Source organism: Pistacia vera, unplaced genomic scaffold, assembly GCF_008641045.1.
Source record: "Pistacia vera cultivar Batoury unplaced genomic scaffold, PisVer_v2 Contig248, whole genome shotgun sequence".
Classification (NCBI taxonomy): Eukaryota; Viridiplantae; Streptophyta; class Magnoliopsida; order Sapindales; family Anacardiaceae; genus Pistacia; species Pistacia vera.
In genome coordinates, this window is record NW_022196055.1 from 438,422 (window position 1) to 454,173 (window position 15,752).

Below are 15,752 nucleotides of genomic sequence, written 5' to 3' on the forward strand. Positions count from 1 at the left end.
ATATAGCCGTTTTAAACAATTAGAGGGGTCTTTTTCATCATTTCTTTTCCCTTTTCTATAAATTGGCCCTAAACTCTCATATTTTCTCACATCCCAAATTCTCTCATTTTCTCTAATCTCTGATCTCTATTGAAATCTCTCAATTATTCTCTTTGTTGTCAATTTGCTCTCATTTTAATTTATTAGCTTTTGCAATTTTCAATTCATATTTCCATATTCCAATTCTCCTTCTTTAATTTTTTATTTCTTCTATATCAATTTTTTTTTTTAACTACAATGGATAGATATTTCTCCCCATCAATTTCGATGATGAAGGAAACTACTATCCTAGTCCCGGTGAATTTACTAACATAAGTGCAGCAGATTCAAATAGTCCCGCTTTCCCAGTCTCAGATCCGATACACCTCAAAATATGCCCCCGATTCCTCCCCATGCTGCTACAGCTCCCGATGGTTCTAGAAGTCGTCCTCGTAATCGTCGTCTCGTCCAACTTCATCTCAAGCAAAAACGGATTCATCAACTGCTGTCGAAACCGACGACAGACACACATCAGACATTTGGGTGCATTTCGATAAGTTTTACGAGACAAAAAATGGAGTTCAAGTGAAGAAAGCAAGATGTAAGTATTGTAGAAATATTTATAAAGTTGATTCAAGCAATGGTACTAGAACTTTAAAAAGGCATGCTATAAACATATTGCTCAACATGGAAATAGAGAAACCAATCAAACTCAATAACTAATATGGGTATTACTTGGCGTTATAATTCTGATGTATGTAGGGAACAATTAGCTTTAATATTGCTACAACTGATCAACCTATTAATATGCTGAGTTTTTGAGAGTAAAGTAAAAAGGGAGGCTACTGACCCTCGAAGTCAGTAATTGGGAGGTGTCTGACCCTCGAAGTCAGTCTTGTGATTTTCTTTTCTGATTGTATTTTTGCATTCTGTTTTTCTGAGTTATTTGCTTGAAATTGAGGATAGGACTAGTGGACTCTGACGTGTGGCTTAATCTGTAATGCTTGTTGAGGTTCAATACACTGGATTCTATTTCTATTTTGGGTAAACTTAACTTGTGAGTGCAGATTGTTGTGGTATTTTGTTTGAGTTACAGGTCAGGTCTTATCACACACAATAAAGTTAAATAGTACGTCTATGTTACATTCATTTTTCAATAAGGAACGAACCTAAATTTAACAATAGAAACTTTCAACTTATAAATAAAAGTTACATTCTCATTACTAAATAACATTCTTGTTCCTCAGGTTAATTTGTGAACATGCAACTACCACCATAAAACTAAATGGCTCTAATTAAATGTGATAGCTAGCAATGAAGGAGCCAGTGGAAGCTACAACGAAGCTTAAGTCTCTTTACGCTGGTCCACAAGAGACCTTACTGACTATGAAAGTTGCTAACTTAATAATTATTTAATTAGGCACTGAAACAAAATACCTGTCTATAAATTGAGTTTTGACTATAAGACACAATGACATTACATTTTCTTTAAGAAAGGTCAGTTAATAATGGTAGGCAGCAACATCAGGAAGCATTATATCTTATTTTGAGCTGTTTATATGGCTCCTAGTAAGAATTAGGTTTTCAGATGTAGGTTAGGCCAGTGACAACTAGATAAACTAATTGCATCAAGTTTTTGTATAATTCAGAGTCCAAACTTGCTATGTCAAAGAGTACAAAACAGAATCTGAAAGCTAGGTCTACAGCAGAAGTTGATTATAAAGCCATGGCTCACATAATTTTCAGGTTATATTCACAAAAACTGTTTACAGATGATGAGATTCACTAGCAAAAGGCCTATGGAATAGTTTTCTGACAATCAAGCTACAATTAATTAAAATACTATTTGATTGCTTCATGAGAACTCTCTCCCCCCATTTTGTTAAATTCTCAACATTTCTTTCTGTCATAATCAGTCCCAATCTCTCATCCAATATGATTCCTGACAAAAGAAATCTTATTTGTCTCTCTCCCTCCCGTCCTCTCATGAATTCACAGCATTGCTTTCCCTAATAAAACTCCCTAGTCCCAGTTAAATCTGATTCCTAATCCTTCCTCCCTTTTCCCTTCTCCCTTGTCTCTGAAATCTCTGTCTATATCTAGTATCTAACACCAATGAGATTCTCTCTCTCTCTCTCTTATGTGGACACACAGATAAAACACAAAGAAGCAAAAGATCTTTCTCAGGAATTTCTCCACATTTTAAGTATACTACAAAGAGCTACTTTTAATTAGTATCACTTTTGCTTGGAGGATGTGTCTGCTATGATTTTCAGATAAGTTAGAAAACAAATGCTGGATGATAGTAAAATATTGTTACCATGAAACTTAGCAGGTAAGAAAACATCGGTAGCAGGTTCCAGATCACAGTGTCAATCCCATTTAGAATACCGAAATACCTAAAATAACATAGCACAACAATGTCAAATATGAGAAGGAGAATGATCAAGCAATCAGCAAAAGAGCGAAAAAAAGAAGCCAACTACTCATTGTAATACAAAACACAGCCTTAGCCATGCATTAAGCAATCCAACAAAGTTCATACTTATATTAATTCCCAATTTCAGCAGATTGACAAAGTAAACAGCACTAATTGTAATTTCATATTGTCACACAGTTTCTGATTTGTGAATACCACCCAATGTAACAAACAGAAAAAAGCGCTTGGATAATGAGATAGATTACGTCCCATGACAGGTATTAGTTTAACGCCAAAACTTGTAAAGTCCTTCACTTTTTCCTTTCCAGTTAAAGAGAGTATGGCAACCTGTGAGTGGCATTGCATGATTAGTTACTTGAGAAGAGTAGTACTAAAGCCACCCCACTGGAAAGATTTGACCTTCCAATGCTAAAGTTGAGTTTGGTTGTGGCAATGGAATTGAGACCAAGGAATTGTGTAAGGAATGAACTAAAGAGAGGAATAACTTCCACTGTTTGGTTGCAATTAACTGAAGGCATGAGCAACAAACTGAATCCATTATGGCATTTGGTTAACTATCGAAAAAGAATCAAACANCGAACTGAATTTATGTTACGCCAAGTTGTGTTTAAGACTGTTTTCTATTTATTTTTTTTTTTTGATATGTTAGTAATCATATACTTATGATGTATGTTATATTAATCGCAAGATTATTTAATATGAAAAATGTGGTTGCTTTAGTTTGTTACAGAGGAGAATGGAGAGTGTTCAATGGTACACATAGTTATGTCGGAGAGAGACAAAAATTCTCCAATTGCGTGTTGAAATGAAGTATTAGGGGTTTGTTGATGTGCTATGCAATCATCTACGTATAGATCATGCAAGGTCTTCCATTCAAGTTTCTATGTAGCTAAAATATGCACATAATGGAATGTCTTTAGACCTCGAAGATGATGAAGATGTTGCAATGTGCCTGACATTCTCCATGAACAACATCAACGAAATATATCCATTGTACGTTACAAAAATCCCACATATTAATATGAGTGGCAGTAAAGCACATAGATCAGCTACCAAAAGTAACCAGCGTAATGACACATTACCTTCAAGTGTAGAACCATCTAATCTAGATATTTTGAGGCAATATCGAGTTGAGCCAAACATTCATCCACATGTTGAAGGGACGATTCATTGTGTTAAGAGGTTTAGAAAATCTACCCGTTGATTCTACTGAAGATGTTCCAGGACTCGATTTAGACAATCTACAAACTGGTGAGGAATGGGCATGGGCTGTTAACAATATGCGTTATGCCTGAAAATATAGGGCTGACGCAAGACTCAGTTAGTATAAAAAGTCAGAGCTTGGGTAGGCCCGCAGCTGGTTAGAAGCAGCCACGTCGCGTGGTGACTTGAGCAGCACGCTCCTGTCAGTAAAGTGGCTGCGCGCCAAGCTAGCTAGAAACCCTAGTGATTCCACGTGTCTAATCCCTACACCAAATCGCGTAAATCACTCTAGAAGGTGGGCAATGGGACATAAAGAAGGATTTGCACGGATAATCCCACCAACTCATAGATTTAGTAATGATAACCTTAATCCATCCCACTATAAATTGAGAGCTCTTCTCTCATTTAGGGGATTAGTTACTCCCTCTAAAGAAAAACAGCATTATCTGTCTTGTACAATCATTTGTAAGTCAGTCCGCTAACGCGACCTGACCTCAATCATTAATACAAAAGCAGTGGACGTAGGATTTGCTTCCTTAGCATCCGAACCACTTTAAAAGCTGTTCTCCATTACATTTATTCTCATTCTCACATTCACGTATGTCTTCTAGGCCCACTCAGCATTTCACACGTGTGTTTGGTTGGTGTCAAAATCACGCACCAACAGTTTGACGCTAGAAGGAGGGGCCTGATTTAGTATTTGTCCTTCATCAGGAGAATCTCTAACTTATTGGTCCTACAACAACAAATGGCCTGCTAACTTGAACCTGAGCGAACCAACCAGGGTGCTGAGGAGATCCCCCAAGTCCAGGAGAACACCTCTACCGAGGTACCTTCGGTTCTGCAAAATGTCGCGGGGGATATCCCGTTAAATTCACAACTTGACCATACCATCATGAGCTACCTGGAAAGGTTCAACAATACCCTTCAGACAGTCCAAGGTCAACCGAAGGTTGGACCGTTTGGACTAGGGCGTGCCACCCGAATTAGCAAGGGCGGTGCAACTGCCAAAAACGCCTACAGGTCGCGTGAAAGCGCGGCAGAGGGTGATAGCCCGTGCCGCAAGCACTGCAGCGCGTCGAAGAAAGGTAAGCAAGTGGCGAAAAATGGGCCTAAGGGCTCCAAAGGCTGGCGAACACTGACCACACCCCGAATAGAATACCAGTGATGTTAAGACTCGACGAAAGGCCGTAGCCCGAGTCGTCCCATGTCACGTTGCATACAGACCCCCATAAAAGTGCTGGACGGGGCGATTCTTATCACCACCAGAAAAATGATTCTGATCGTCATCGTGCAGGAGGTTCCCACACTTCGTGGGGCGGTTCGTACTGCCGCGGAGGTCGTGAAAATTCCCCGCACCATTCATCGCCATCACACGACTCTAGCCACCGTGTGTCGAGAGCGGCCAAAATCGCTGACCGAGGCGAAGAGGAATCCGACCTCCAGACTTTCCTCAATCGTAATTGCGAGGGTCGAACCCGTATGGGCGAAAGCAATCCCCAAATGGCTTCGCTGCCTTAGATTAAGGAGCTGCAGCGAGCTCTAGACCAACTAAGAGCTCAACAAAATGAGCAAGGGCAGGTCGCATCTACGTCCCCCTTTTCTTTGGAAGTGCTAGCCGCCCCACTCCCATCAAGATTTAGAACGACATGCGGGCGTTCGATGGAAATTCTGATTCGCATGATCATTTATATGAATTCAATGACCTGATGGAGCTTCACCAGGTTTCAGATTTGGCAAAGTGCCGTTGTTTGGCAGTAACTCTAACCTCTCATGCCAAACGATGGTTCAGGTCGCTCCCAGTCGGATCGATCAGCTCGTGGCCTGTAACACTCCCCTCCAGCCGGGTACCCTCTAAGTATTCCATTAGGATGGAAAATTAGAGAATTCACGCCTGGAAGGTTGTGTAATTTAAAACGTAAATCCTGGTTACAAACATGTCCTATATGGAAATAAATAAATAAAAACTTCTCCTCGCATTTATATTACTTTCTTAATCAACCTATCAAGACATGACTATATATGAAAAATATGGTTTAAAGAAAACAACAACATCAATTGTTTTAATAGCGGAAGCAAATATAAAATATCTCCCATCATTTATAAGCAAAATATATTTACCATTTCATAAAACTTAGATTATAAACATTAAACTATATACATTAAATTCAAAAGCAACATCCTTTATATAACATCATAAGTTTAGCTAGAACAAAAACATGCATGCCCCAAGCCTCCTTGACCGCCACTCGCCGTTACCGCTTTAACCATTACCTGCAAAACATGGAAACTAGGGGGATGAGTGCTAATCACTCAGTAAGGGTATCGATCATTTAACCCTATGTAACATTCTTAAACTTAGGAAGCATCTTATTTACTTGTACATGAACCAAACATTTATAACATAAAAGTAATATAACATAGCATATTCAATCCATATCATAATGCATAATATAATTCACGCAATGCTTTCCTTTAATGTTCATGAATAATGCACATCAATGTCATGCATGTATAAATAAATTTTTCTTTGAAAACCTTTTACTGTTTACCGATCGGACTAAGCTGAGGCATGGATTATGGAACCTTTGGCCAATGAGCTAAGCTTAACTTATAACACAGTCCCCATGGTCATGCACGCTATGGACTGTTCATTTCTTTCGGTCTAGACATGTGCATGAGTGAGCTCAGGTTCCCCATAACATGCCAACATTTTCCATAACATTTACAAATCATTTTCCTTCACAAAAATGCATGTCTATGTACCTTGGAAGTATTTTGCTCAAACTTGGGATCAAGTCCCACTTTTTCATCATTAATATGCTTGACATGCTTTATTCTAAAAAAAACATACACTTTCCATATATGAACATATCATTTCATCATGGCCATTTTGTGGATGCATAAGATATTCATCAAACATATCATACTTAGGCTTGTATATACATACACAAGCTCATAATTAGGTAATACATAACATATTACACATAACCTCCATGGTCATTCATTACATCAACTATATATGCTCATACAATCACTAAATAATCATAAAGATCACTCATTCAAACATACTTCAAAACCCTTTAAGCATCATTTCCATACTTGGAATCAATCATTCTGCACAGGTCAGATTCAAAAAGGCATAACTTGAGTTACACACATCGGATTGATATGATCCTGGTCTCGTTTTAAAGCTTAGAGACAGGGCTACAACTTTTATGTTTAGGTCTCAACCCAGTTCAATCGTTAAGATGCCCAAAAATCACTTAGAAGGTCACGGCTGTGACAGGGCAACCAGGGTAACATGCCTATTTTAGGGCTTTTCCTTACCTATCTACTTCCACTTACTTCCTAACCTTTCCTAACCATTCTCCCCTGTGAAAACATGTTAAATGATCAATAATAACCTCCCTTGTAATATGTAAAAAAATCATGTCACAACTAATTCCATTGATTGTCATCAAAGTTCATTGTTTTTACAATTCACATATAAATCCATCAATTATAGCATCAAACTAAGCTCAATTGCTATTGTGTGACAAGAATTAAGGTTCCCTAATACTAACCCTAGAAACCTAATTCTTATTTCCTATTAAAGGGAGGTTTCCCTTACCTTATGTCAAGAAACCACACTCCTTTGCAAATTTCCTCCTCCTTATCTCCAATTGACCCTTATCCTAACACAAATTATAAGGAAACTTCAATAACTTGAAATACACAATATTTATATAAGGTAAGGAGTTGAACTTTACCTCCTAATATCCTTAATAAAGGGAGAAATATAAGACACTTGAGAGATTTGCAACTAAGAGACTTGAAACTTTAATGGAGAAGTGAAGAAAATATGGAAGATTGTAGAAAACTTGAAGAAGAGAAATGAAAAGTGGTAGAAAACATGTTAGCCGACTCTTATCACCTAATATCTTCCCTTTTTTTTTTTTTTTTTTTTTTGCTAAAAATTATTCATTTGACATTTGTCTTTTGCATTTAATGTCCTATAACATTATTTCCCTTTTTGCCCTAAAAAATTGTCTATTAATTACTCCTTAATCCTTCATCATCTTTATCTTGTCAAGCCAACAAAATATCATTATTCTTTTACCACTTTACCCCTAAGGCATGTGCATGGTAGTTAACTTCACACATAAAAAGGAAAAGACTATTTTACTCTTGGATGCATCGGTGGGGTTTACATGGCCTCAAATGAGCGCGACGTTCCTAAAACATTTTCAAGCAAACCGAAGGTTTTCAATGCCTTTGAGCTACCTCAGCAATATAAGGCAAGAGAGGGATGAATCCCTCCAATCATACATCGATCGATTCCACAGAGAGCTTAATAAGGTAGCTCACACTCCCGAGGAGTCTGTTCAGACTCTCATCATAGTGGGAGTTCGCCCGCAGACCAACCTGTGGAAAGAGTTATAGGCTGAGGATGATGTTTCCCTCACCCATTTCTATAACCTTGCGGAGAAGTACCTCCGTATTAAAAGTTCTGTGGCGGCGCTCCATCGCCGTGACCCCGACGCTTCGGGTAGCACGTCTGGTCAGGAGGAAAGTAGAAGAGTTGATCGCATATGGGCTACTGACGATCAACGAAAAGGAAAGAAATCGCGCTATGAGTCCAAAAAGTCCTATGCTCCCGACCCTTGTCGCGATCGCGATAGAAATCAGTATACACCTTTAAATGCGTCTGTATTGGCCACTCTTGACAAGTCAGAAGAGGCAGCCTACTCGGAGAGCCAGAGCCCATGAAAAATCCCCCATTAGCCAGAAATCGTAAGAAATACTGTCGCTTCCATCGGGATAATGGGCATCACACCGATGAGTGCCGAGCTCTCAAACAGGCAATCGAAGACCTCATCAAGCAGAGGCATTTCAAGGAATAGATTGATGACTCTACCCCCGCACAAGAGAAAAATCAAGGGGAACCAGGAAAGAAGCGTCGTGATCGCAAGGGCATATGCAGTGTCAACTTGATCTTTGGAGGGCTGTACCACACAGAGAACTCACGAGGTGCCCAGGAGAGATATGCTCGCGCGGCCCATCACGACCAGTGTGATGAGCATGACGCAACGACCACAAAAGGTTTGTAGGGAGGAGGAAATTACCTTCTCCGAAAAGGATGCAGCTCATTTGCATCATCCCCACGATGACGCTCTTGTAATCACGCCTCTCATAGGGCGCCATAACGTCCACAGAATATTGGTGGATAATGGAAGTGCTGTGAACATCCTATTCTAGACAACTTTCGAAAGAATGAACTTGGACGAGACCGACCTGGAGCCCGCCTCGATCCCCCTATATGATTTTACAGGAGACCACCTGATCCCCAAAGGAACGATGTTGCTTCCAGTCACGCTGGGTGACTTTGATGAAGTGACCAAGGTAACTAAATTCTTGGTAGTAGATTGTCCATCCGCTTTTAATGGTATCCTAGGGCGACCTCTGCTGAGAAACTTCAAGGCAGTCACTTCGATATACCATCTGAAGATGAAATTCCCCACCCCGACGGGGATAGGGGAAGTTAGCGGATCTCAGCACGCATCTCGCAACTATTACGTAAAAGTAGTATAGATGGCGTGCAAAGGGAAAGGTATCTCGTGCGGCATTCCCCGACAGGCTATGGCTATCAACCGGATCGAGCCACAGCCTGGTCCAGCCGAGGATAATATGGATCCTCGTATTCAGGAATGCCCTTCCAGTGGGCTAGTTGAGGATCTGTCTGAAGTGTCAGTCGACCAGAGCGAGCCGAGCAGAGTGTTAAGGATTGTAAGCAATCTCAACCCCCAGCTCGCCTCCCAGCTGACTAGCTTCCTCAAAGAGAATATCAATGTGTTCGCTTGGTCGCACACAGATATTATCAGGATCAGCCCGAATATCATTTTCCATGCATTGAACATCGACAGTGAAGCCAAGCCGGTTTGCCAGAAAAGAAGAGTGATGAATCCGGAGTGATATGCCGCATTAAAACTAGAGGTGGATAACCTCATTTGAAATGGATCCATCCGAGAAGTGCTATACCCGACCTGGGTTGCCAACCCGGTTCTAGTAAAGAAGCCCAATGGCAAATGGTGAACCTGCGTCGACTTCACCGACCTCAACAAAGCATGCCCGAAAGATAGCTTTTCCCTGCCCAAAATCAACCAGCTCGTGGATGCCACCTCAGGGCACAAGTTGCTAAGCTTTATGGACACGTACTTAGGATATAACAAAATTCTTATGTACGAGCCAGACGAAGAGCATACATCCTTTGTTACAAATCGGGGGCTGTACTGCTACAGAGTTATGCCCTTTGGCCTCAAGAACGCTGGCGCAACCTATCAGCGATTGGTTAATAGAATGTTCTCCGAACAGATTGGAAAATCAATGGAGGTCTATGTAGATGATATGCTGGTCAAATCCCATGTCGCTTTAGACCACATAGCGCATCTCGCTAAGATGTTTGATATCCTCCGACTATACAGAATGAAGCTAAACCCCCTCAAGTGCTCGTTCGGAGTATCATCGGGAAAATTCCTAGGATACATGGTTAACCAATGGGGGATAGAGATCAACCCCGAGAAAATCCAAGCTCTCCTCGACATGAAAAGCCCGACCAGCAAAAAGCAAGTCATGAGCCTTAATGGGCGAATAGTGGCACTAAGTCGCTTCATATCGAGGTTAACGGACCGCTGCTTGCCATTCTTCAATGTTCTAAGGGCCAATAAAAAGTTCAAGTGGACTCCTGAGTGCGAACAGGCACTCTAGAGTATTAAAGAACACCTCGGGAAGCCACCTCTTCTGTCCAAGCCTCTCCCACAAGAGATCCTCCTCCTGTATCTGTCCGTCTCTCAGTTCGCGATCAGTGCAACCTTAGTTCGGGAAGAGGACAGGGTCTAATGGCTAGTGTATTACGCAAGCAAGCATCTATTGGATGCCGAGATGTGGTATCCGAAAATGGAATGGTTAGCCTATGCCCTACTGATCGCTTTCAGAAAGTTGCGACCTTACTTCCACGCCCATACGATTCATGTAATGACTAATTACCCGCTCAGGTAGGTTCTCCAGAAGCCAGAGGCGTCGGGTAAATTGCTTAAATGGGTCATGGAATTAAGTCAGTTCGATCTAAAGTACAGACCGAGATCAACTATTAAAAGGCAGGCTGTTGTCGATTTCATATCAGAACTCTCATATCACCCGACGAGTGAGTCGGAGCAACAGCCCAGCGAAGCCATTCAGGAAACTACTCAAAATCTATTGACCTGGAGCCTCTACATTGATGGATCGTCGAACAAAAAGAGGGCCGGTGCAGGTCTTCTCCTTTTAAGCCCCGAAGGGGCTCGCATTCATGGCATTCTCCGGTTCGGGTTTAGGGCAACCAATAATGAGGTCGAGTATAAAGCTCTGCTCGTTGGACTGTGGTTGGAGAGGGAAAAGGGTGCAACCGCGATCAGTATCCACAACGACTCTATGCTGGTCGTTAACCAGATTTTGGGAGAATACCAAGCCAAAGAAGAAAATATGATCTGCTATTTGAAGAAAGCTAAGGCCGCACTCGAGCCGTTCAAGCACTTCACGATCACTCAGATTCCCAGAGATAGCAACTCTGTGGCAGATGTCTTGGCAAGGATAGTCTCGTCATTGGACTCATAAGCACCGGATAGCATTCCTGTTCGATTCATCGAGACCCCTAGTATCAATTCGATCGAACAAGCCATGAATGTAACAGAATCAGATTCCTGGATGACCCCCATCATTCAATACCTCAGGGACGGGACCTTGCCTGACGACAAAGTTGAGGCAAGGATTCTGCGAACAAGATCTGTTTGTTACACCCTCATCGGCGACCAACTGTACAGACGAGGATTTAGCGCCCCTCTCCTCCGATGTGTAATGGGCGAAGAAGCAGATTACATCATGAAGGAGATACATGAAGGGATCTGCGGTAATCACACCGCCGCACGATCTCTCACCAACAAAGTTGTTCATCAAGGGTACCATTGACCCCTATTCCAAGAAGACACCTACAACTTTGTCAAAAAGTGTGACAAGTGCCAGTAGTTCGCGAACATACCGCGAGCTCCTTCCCACCAGCTGGTAACCATGACCAGCGCATGGCCATTCTCCATGTGGGGAATCGATCTCATCAGTCCCATGCCAGTTGGTAAAGGGGGAGTAAAGCATGCTGTGGTTGTGGTGGATTACTTCACCAAATGGGTAGAAGCCAAGCCGTTAGCCCCGATCACGACCAAAAAGCTCAAGGACTTCGTTTTCAAGAACATTGTGTGCCGCTATGGGATTCCTCATACCCTCATCTCAGATAATGGCAAACAGTTCGACAACGAGGAGTTCAATCAGTTTTGCGAGTTTTGCAACGAGCTAGCAATTCATAAAAAATTCGCCTTAGTCGTAAGACAGCAAGCAAACGGTCAAGTTGAAGCTGTCAACAAAACTATCAAGCACACTCTGAAGGCCAAACTTGGCGAAGCCAAGGGGAATTGGGTCGACGACCTTCCCAAAGTCCTATAGGCATACAGGACAACTCCGAGAACCTTTACCTTAGAAAGCCTTTTTTTGCTAGCATATGGTTGTGAAGCGATAATCCCTGTGGAGGTAGGAACTGGTTCACTACGGAGGGACTTGTACAATGAAGCCGACAATGAAGCGCTTATGAGAGCAAGTCTGGATCTTGTTGAAGAACATCGTAGCAAGGCTCTGCTAAGAATAGCAGCCTATGAGCAATGCGCGAAAAGATTCTTCGATTCTAAGGTCAGACGAAAAGACTTCCAGGTCGGCGACCTTGTATTGAAGGAAGTTCTTTTTGGTACTCACGAACCAAGTGCGGGAGTTTTGGGACCGAACTGGGAGGGCCCATACCGCATCGCCAAAGTGATAAGATCGGGGACTTACCACCTAAAAGGCTAAATGGTTCCATAGTACCGCGAGCTTGGAATGTTGAACACCTCCAACCTTACTATCAGTAATTCCAAACTCACTTTTTCCTTGTAAAGCTTTTATAACCCTTGTAAATAACGAATGCAATTCAGTTATTTTGTAATCGCTTTACATGTGTAATTCTGCTCGCCTAGAATGTATAGTAATGTTCGCAGTCTTATTCCAGTGTAATTATAAACGGTTAGTATGTGATCTCATATGTAATAGAGGATACAAAAATTATAGGTACTCATAAAGAATTACCAAAAGCGATCTTTATTTATTTGTAATAAAAAAAGAGTACATAATCAAGCAGAACAAAAGCTACAAAGGCGGATCACTGATCCTCGTCCCTAGGCCCCGGAGGGGCAACCTCTACATCCCCAGGCTGGTCGCCGGCTTCCTTCTCTGGTACAACCTCTGGAATGTAATCCGGATGTTCTTCTAGGTTAGATCCCCAAGCCATTTCCTCAGCCTCGGCCTACGCTAGAATAGCCAGTTCATCCCGGTACTCACCGGGGAGGTCGGACAAATCCATCTCAGGGTTCTTCGCTTGAAGGGCAAAGATGGACTTGATCATCCAATCTGCAGCCCTGTTCTCCATATCCGTTTCCTGCTGCTGCATTTCGATAGTTAGCGTAGTAACGTGGCCTCGAGTATAATGGAGCTCGGCCTCAAGCTCTGATCGCTGCCTCTCAGTAACCTCCCACAGATTGGCCCTTTCCTGCTCAGCTCGCAAGGCTCGTTTGGAGGTATTCTATAGCGCTTGATCCTTCTCACCAGCCTCCCTAGATAGTTTGGCCACGGTCCGCTGGAGCTCCTTCACCTCCTCACCAGCTCGCAAGGACAGTTCGTTTACCTGGCTCAGGAGTTGGAATGATGTGGACAACAGGTCGATAGAATTGGAGGCCACAAACTGTTCGAACCTCTCCACAAACCCACATTCCAACAGCGTTAAAACCACCGGCTGCAAATGGTCCGGGAGCTGGGCCATCGAATCTAGCACTGGTGTGCCTGTACCCTCGGCAGGTAAAGCTTGCCCCGCGGGCTCTTTGCCAAACCTCCTCCCAGGAACTACAGCCGCTGGTCGCATCGACTGACCGATGCAAATGCCGGTCGCGGCTCTTCGTGACCCTCCCGAGCTGAATGCTTCGTAAGGCTACGACCTCTCGGGCTGAATGCCTAAGTGTTCCTCTTCGGACTTTGACTCTTCGGTTCGAATTTGTCGCCTCTTCTTAGGCCTCTGGGCCATAGTTTTCTGCTTCGGACGGGCAGTGGAAGATGGGGGAACTCTCGCAGGTCAGACCGGAGCACTCGCATGTGCCCCTCTGGTGAAGGGACCGTTGGGAGTGGCTCCAGTCGGCTCGGTGGTATGCCTCTGGGGGAAGGAGAATTGTCTTGATCGTGGCGACTTGGACACCCGAGGAGGCATGGTCACTGCATGCGAACACCGTCAGTAAAACGGTTCGCTACAGAAAAAATTAAAAAAGATAGTAGAAACTTACTCGGTGGAGGCTCTCAGGCTGTGTCCGCGTTGAAGAAGCCGTACCTCCGCAAGTTCTCGGTTGTCATAAGCAACCCCGCGTCTCGGCTTTTCGCGGGCAGAAAACCAAATGAAATGATTCTGTCTGGATCTACGAGCAGGTTTAGACTGGTCGTCCTATTAACTAAAAAAGAAAAAAGAGAGCTTGTTAGCAAGGAACAAAAATCGAGTGAGTTCGGAAGAAAAGAGAACCTATTTGGATCCTGAAAGCGACTGATGCCGTCATAACGAAAGAAAAAAAATTTTGTGTCGTATGATCCCACATTACTCGGATAGCTATGTATCCCCGCTTGTATTGAGTTTCGCCTGGACAAGTACCAAAAATCCTTGTCCTTGCTCTTTTTTAATATGTACGAGCAACCAAACTCAACCGCGGTTAGCTCGCCCAGTCGATTCTCCTGACACGCGATGTACATGGCAATGGCGATCATGTATGCATTCGAGGTTAGCTGCATTGGTGCGATCCCGAAGTGATCGAGGACCGACCTGGTGAAAGGGTGGAAAGGGATCAACCCCCCACCCTTGAAGATATCTTCCAAGATCGCAGCCATCCCACGTGGCGGATCCTGAGTAATATGCACCGTATCACGAAAAACCTCTACGCTGACAGGGAACTGGTTAACCACCCTTTGCAGCTCGTCGGCGGTTAGCGCTGAGTAAAATTCTCAAGGGGGGCCCATAGGGGCATCCTCTGCGGGCGAGCTAGATCCTTCATCGGCTTTGATCGTTGGGGGTCCATTTTGTAATATGCAAAAGCGACAAAATGGTACCATTCAGTCTTCATACATTTTCGTATGATGACGTGGAGGAAAGTTTTTCCTCCCTAAACCCAGAAAAAACCCTAACATAATACTTAAAAGAGCCACCACCAGTGGAAAGTATTTCGTCTCTGATGGGCTACCGACGAACAATTATCGCATGGTGACTGTCGAAAGCTAAAAAAAAATTGAAGATAAAAAAAGAAAATCATCTTTACCTCTAGGAATGAGAAAGATTGGCTCTTCTGTTCTAAGTATCGAGCAAACACCACTTCGAAAGGCAAAGAATCAAGACTGGCAAAAGTTTCCTGCTCTCTGAGAATGAAAATACTGTGACTTTGCCTGAAGAAAGCTTGGGGTTTTTATAGTGAAGGAAATGGTGCCTTGGTTTCCCGAAATCAAACGATGTTTGGGCGAAAAACGCATCTGATCATTGATCGCGACCACGTGTCATGAATCAACGAGGAAGAGTGACCTTCATGCCTCAAGAAACCAGATCGTCACCCCCTTCCGTTGAAACGCTCAAGTGACAGCACGTTTTCCATCTACATTTAATGCGCCCACAGTCGCATTTAATGCACTGATAGGGAATGTCGTTTCAGCATGGCTTGCATTTAATGCGCGTAGCTGACACTTATTGCATATGAGACATGTCTGTCAGAGCAAAGAGCATTTCATTTAATGCACCCGCTGCAAAAGGTGCAACGGATAATATTTGAAGAGATCTTTACCAAAAACACTCTTCACCGTCAGTTGCGAAGCGACGTGACTCTCTAAACTTTTCATCGGTCTCGAGGCAACATGACTCTTCGGACTTCTCATCAATCGCGAAGCGATGTGACACCAGCTACGAAGCAGCGTGGGCATTTGTCCTAAA

The 15,752-nt window shown here is 42.9% G+C and overlaps 1 long non-coding RNA gene across 1 annotated transcript; it reads right to left on the reverse strand.

Moving 5' to 3' along the window:
- Window positions 1-5,787: 5,787 nt before the first annotated feature.
- On the reverse strand, window positions 5,788-7,532 carry LOC116132041. The gene is made up of 3 exons (XR_004128360.1): window positions 7,414-7,532; window positions 7,275-7,338; window positions 5,788-5,935 (listed from the first exon to the last, which is right to left on the reverse strand). It is a non-coding gene; the product is annotated as an uncharacterized LOC116132041 (long non-coding RNA).
- Window positions 7,533-15,752: the final 8,220 nt, after the last annotated feature.